This window comes from Nannobrachium achirus (genome assembly GCF_963921795.1).
Source record: "Nannobrachium achirus genome assembly, chromosome: 11".
NCBI lineage: Eukaryota > Metazoa > Chordata > Actinopteri > Myctophiformes > Myctophidae > Nannobrachium > Nannobrachium achirus.
Window position 1 is genome coordinate 12274373 of NC_137820.1, and position 6023 is coordinate 12280395.

Below are 6023 nucleotides of genomic sequence, written 5' to 3' on the forward strand. Positions count from 1 at the left end.
AGATAAAGAATACAGAATAAAAAACATAGATCTAGAACACAGAATATGTACAGTACAGTACAGTACAGTAAGGGACAGTAAAGTACAGTAAGGTACAGTAGAGTACAGTAAAGTACAGTACAGTAAGGTACAGTAGAGTACATTAAAGTACAATAAAGTACAGTAAGGTACAGTCGAGTACAGTAAAGTACATTAAGGCACAGTACAGTAAGGTACAGTAGAGAACAGTAAAGTACAGTACAGTAAGGTACAGTACACAGTTAGGTACAGTAGAGTAAGGTACAGTAGAGTAAGGTACAGTAGAGTACAGTAAATTACAGTGCAGTAAGGTACAGTAAGGTTCAGTACAGTACAGTAAGGTTACAGTAAAGTACAGTAGAATACATTAAAGTACAGTATAGCAGTGACGTCAATACGTGCGCGTCACGCGTCTCTGACGCATTCACGTTGCCTAAAGACGCATTCACGTCAGTGTCCTTGGGTCCCATGGACGCATCCACGTTAAAATAATTTACCACGTCGCGAAAAAAATATATTTTAAAAAGTCCAGACGCCACCATTGTTCATGGGTGAAGGCATGCTACTTAATGCTATAACACAAATGAAATCCGCGTAGAAGGTCTTAAAACAGACGATAGAACTAACGACAGTGCGTTCTATCGTCCACCGATGCCATTTTGGGCGACCGTAGATGGTCACAGAATTCAATGGGTGCCTGAGTTTTAGCGTAGCACCGGGCCGCTCTCTGACCATAGTGGCACAGCATGTTTGGTGATACACCGAAAAGGGTTCCCCCACAGAACGTGTGCAAGGCACAGCGCTGAAATATGACGTCTCTACACTGCAGCGACACAACAAGCAAGCAACACTTTATGCAGCTGCACCCATCAGAACTTGCATCAAAGCCCTGATAATATTTATAATAAATAATTGCTCTTCCTTGCGTTAGCATGGAGTCTGTTCTTTAGAGACTAGAAGCGGAGTTTTACAGAGTCCATGGAACGTAGTGGGGGCGCTCAGGCTAGCGCACCCCAGGCTAGTGTAGCTAAGGCTAGTGTTAGTGTATTAAATGTGGAGCAGTGTCTGCCTCGCTCTCTCCCCGACCGCGTCCACGGTGGTGTCGCATTAACGTGTATTTTGCGATCATCGCACACGACGGCGACGCTGCCATTAACAAGCGAGCTTTTCGTGTCAAGCATGCATGCAGAGGCAGGAGGTAAACAAAAGCATCCAGTCCATAGAGTTGATACAGTCAGGCAAGTCAACGCGCATTCGCGCACTGCTATGACGCTCGCATCAGCCCGTTCCAGCAGTGTTTCTCAATCAGTAGTCCGCGGACCTGACTAGCGCCGCATGCATGTTAATGCACAACACAGGCATGCACTCGTCTCCGACACACACACACACACACACACACACACACACACACACACACACACACACACACACACACACACACACACACACACACACACACACGGTCCTCTCACATATGGAAAACATTAACGCTTATAACGTTTTGAACGATTAAAACCTTTTTTGGGGGAAAAACTTTTGAAAAATAAAGAAAATATATGTTTTTATTTTTCGATAAAATAATCTTACAATTCCAAATTGTAAGATTTGGAATTGTGGTTAATTTCTTTCATACACATTTCTACGTAACATGAACATAACCATATAATAACCAATTCAAGTTAAATGCTGCACTTTGTCAAAAATGACATGACGCGTTGAATTTTTGTGGGACCCATAAAATATCCCTGGGACTCATCCGAAAGACCCCTCTTGGGTCCCGGGACTCATTACATTAAAAACCTATTAACATCACTGGTATAGTAAGGTACAGTCAGGTACAGTAGAGTACAGTACAGTAAGGTACAGTACAGTAGAGTACAGTAAAGTACAATACAGTACGGTACAGTAGAGTACATTACAGTAAGGTACAGTAGAGTACAGTAAAGTACAGTACAGTAAGGTACAGTACACTAAGGTACAGTAGTGTACAGTAAAGTACAGTAGAGTACAGTACAGTAAGGTACAGTAGTGTACAGTCAAGTACAGTACAGTAAGGTACAGTACAGTAAGGTACTGTACACTAAGGTACAGTACAGTAAGGTACAGTAGTGTACAGTAAAGTACAGTACAGTACAGTAAAGTACAGTAGAGTACAGTTAAGTACAGTAAGGTACAGTACAGTAAGGTACAGTAGTGTACAGTCAAGTACAGTACAGTAAGGTACAGTACAGTAAGGTACAGTAGAGTACAGCAACGTACAGTACAGTAAGGTGCAGTACAGTACAGTAAGGTGCAGTACAGTACAGTAAGGTACAATACAGTAAAGTATGGTACAGTACAGTAAAGTACAGTACAGCACAGCACAGTAAGGTACAGTACAGTAAGGTACAGTAAGGTAAAGTACTGTACGGTAGGGTACAGTACAGTAAGGTACAGTAAGGTAAAGTACTGTACGGTAGGGTACAGTACAGTACAGTAAGGTACATTACAGTACAGCACAGTAAGGTACAGTAAGTTAAAGTAAAGTACAGTACAGTAAGGTACGGTATGGTACAGTACGGTATGGTACAGTAAGGTACAGTACAGTACACACACAGGGTATAGCTGCTCAGATTCACTGCTCTACTTCGAACCGGCCGGACTGGGCCCGCACACAGTAGGCATTGCAGGGCTGGGCCCCCACACAATAGGCGTTGCAGGGCCGGAATGGGCCCCCACACAGTAGGCGTTGCATGGCCGGACTGGGCCCCCACACTGTAGGTGGTGCAGGGCCGGACTGGCGGTGCAGGGCCGGACTGGGGCATCACACAGTAGGCGTTGCAGGGCCAGACTGGGCCCCCACACTGTAGTTGGTGCAGGGCCGGACTGGCGGTGCAGGGCTGGACTGGGCATCACACAGTAGGCGTTGCAGGGCCAGACTGGGCCCCTACGCAGTAGGCGGTGAAGGGCCGGACTGGGGCATCACACAGTAGGCGTTGCAGGGCCAGACTGGGCCCCCACACAGTAGGCGGTGCAGGGCCGGACTGGGCCACCACACAGTAGGCGTTGCAGGGCCGGACTGGGGCACCACACAGTAGGCGGTGCAGGGACGGACTGGGCCCCACACAGTAGGCGGTGCAAGGCTGAACTGGGCCCCCACGCAGTAGGCGTTGCAGGGCCGTATCAGTTGGATCACTGCTGCACAGAGCTGCCAACCCTCACGCAATGAGCGTGAGACTCACGCAAATGACCCTCTTCTCACGCTCTCACGCCACACATCGTATTTCTCACGCCGTCATATCACCAGCCGTCACAAAGTGGAAAACTGCGTCAACTCAAGTGTCACTGAGACATCCACTTCGGCTGCGATTTGAGCAATTAAAGGGCTTAAAATACTGTATCGATTCTGAAGTAGCCTAATGATTAGATGCGTCGCTGTGTGTGCGTGAGCGTCTGGTGTGAGGAACGCTGCGTGCACGTTCCTGCGCACATCATTCTCTACAGTAAGATCGACAGGCGACAGGAGGATCTACAACATTAATTCAACACGTCCAAAATGAGCAGGCAGTTTAAATGAGGAGGGACTTTTGGATGGATGCGTCATGCGTGTGCAAAAAGAACAGATCTTCAAGCAAAAGACGTGTTACTTGCAGCCTAATGTAATATTTTTCTCATCCTAGTAAAGCCAGATAAAAGTATCAAACTCCCTGTAAAATGCAACAGAATACAGGAAATAACATCTACTCTTTAAATTTTTTTCTGGGGGAGGACCCCAGACCCCCCAACAAAATGATCTACAGTAGGCTATAGGCTATTAACTTCCTACGTTTCTGACTCAAAATTACATAATATTCATAATTGAGGGTTAGATTTGGATTTGGATAACCCACCCAAAGCAACATACTGTACCTGGTTGGTGTGTAATAGTGACTCCAAGGGTCGATAAAATTATAATAATAACCAAAATTATTGTAATATTTGTTGAACATATAGGCCTATATATCATTTTTTTTAATTTATTTTGCGGCACCAAAGCCCCCCCCCCCCCCCCCCCTCCCTCGCAAAAAAAGAAAAATCTCACTCCTAGGTTTTCCTGAAAGTTGGCAGCCCTGCTGCTGCAACGTAGCTGTGAGCGCCTGCAAAGCAGGCGCGATCTCTAGATCTCTAGATGTGGGCCGCGAACTTCTAGTTCATACAATTGTGGGCACTGCAAATGTATCTTATTTTAACAGTGTAAAAGCTGGTGTGTGTGTGTGTGTGTGTGTGTGTGTGTGTGTGTGTGTGTGTGTGTGTGTGTGCGTGCGCGCGTGTGCGTGCACGCGCATCCTTCTAATCTAAGTATAACCATCTGCAACCATACATAATGTTTATACAGAGAAACAAGACTGCCAATTCCCAATTCCCTTCACCGTGATAAGAAATTAAACAACACAGCCACCCACGGGGGCTACAATGAGGTAAATGTAACAAGTTTGAGTTACATCTCTTCCCTACAGCCTGTCTTCATAATCATATATAAATATATACGATAATATATAATAACATAATAATGACTCTCCACTAGAAGTTGACGAAATTTAAACTTAACATTTGTTTGTGGCGTGTGTGTGGACCATGATGTTATAGTCCAGATGGTTTAGTGTAAGGTTATATAAGTTATGTGCTGTGGTCACTTGCATCACAATGAATGATTTTCAACTCGGTTGCACAATCTTAATATTTATCCCCCCCCCCCCCCCCCCCCTTCTTAACTGAGGGGTTTCAATGTTTCTCTGAGGCAGCAGTATTCTTACCAGAGACTCACTAACAGCCTGTCTATTGTTTCTAATAATATCATTTAAAACAGAACTGCAGTCCTCCAGTTGCCAGCCTTTCCACCTGGATCTGGCCTCACTGTGGTCGCTTGTGTCACGTTATGACACAATGGCTGCAACATCTGTTCCCATGATCACATGTTAATATCACCACACCCATACATCACTCTTGTTACTGTTCTGTCCATATGCCACCTCCAGGAAGAATAAGAGTGTGTGTGTGTGTGTGTGTGTGTGTGATTTGTTTTTGGCCTTTTATGCCTTTATTTGATAGGACAGTAGACTGACAGGAAACGGGGAGAGAGACAGGGAATGACATATGGCAAAGGTCGTCCGGATCAGGAATCGAACTGGCAACGCCAGCAGGCATCATAGCCTAGTATGTGGTATGCGCCTTGACCACTAGGCCAGCGGGCGCCCCGTATGTATGTGTGTGTGTGTGTGTGTGTGTGTGTGTGTGTGTGTGTGTGTGTGTGTGTGTGTGTGTGTGTGTGTGTGTGTGTGTGTGTGTGTGTGTGTGTGTGTGTGTGTGTGTGTGTGTGTGTGTGTGTGTGTGTGTGTGTGTGTGTGTGTGTCTGTGTGTGTCTGTGTGTGTGTGTCTGTCTGTGCGTTAGTGTGAGAGCACGAGTGGTCAGGCACAATTTTCCAATTGATTCCATGATCTCAAATCCTTTTGTACTCTCAACTCCCACCCCTCTGCTTGTTTCTCCACCCCTCTCTCCCTGTTCCTCCCGGTGTCCCTTATTACACCTTCCAACACATGCTTCTCATTTGGTGAAAGTTCTCCCGGAGCCCAGAACCTATGTAGACCTGTGGCTGTTGGACACACAGGCAGGATTGACAGAGACGGGACCTAACAGTGGGAGATGAATGCATGATCACCGGCACTGTGTGGATCGTGCATTGAGACTTGGCACCAGTGTTCTTCAGTTCTAGGAGTACATATTTTGTTTTTAAACAGACTGGGATCCAGACTCCAGAGGTGCAAGCATGCTGATGTCTGTATTATTTGTTTTAACAAGGCATGAAATGGGTCATGGTGGCTATTTGTACGTGTGCCTGAACGTGTGCTGTGCACACAGATATAAATGTCAGTGCTTGTTTGAATGGTCACACTAAAAAGGGGAGCGTGAGGTGTGTGCGTGTGTGCGTGTGTGCGTGTGTGTGCGTGCGTGCGTGTGTGCGTGTGCGTGTGTGTGTGCGTGTGTGTGT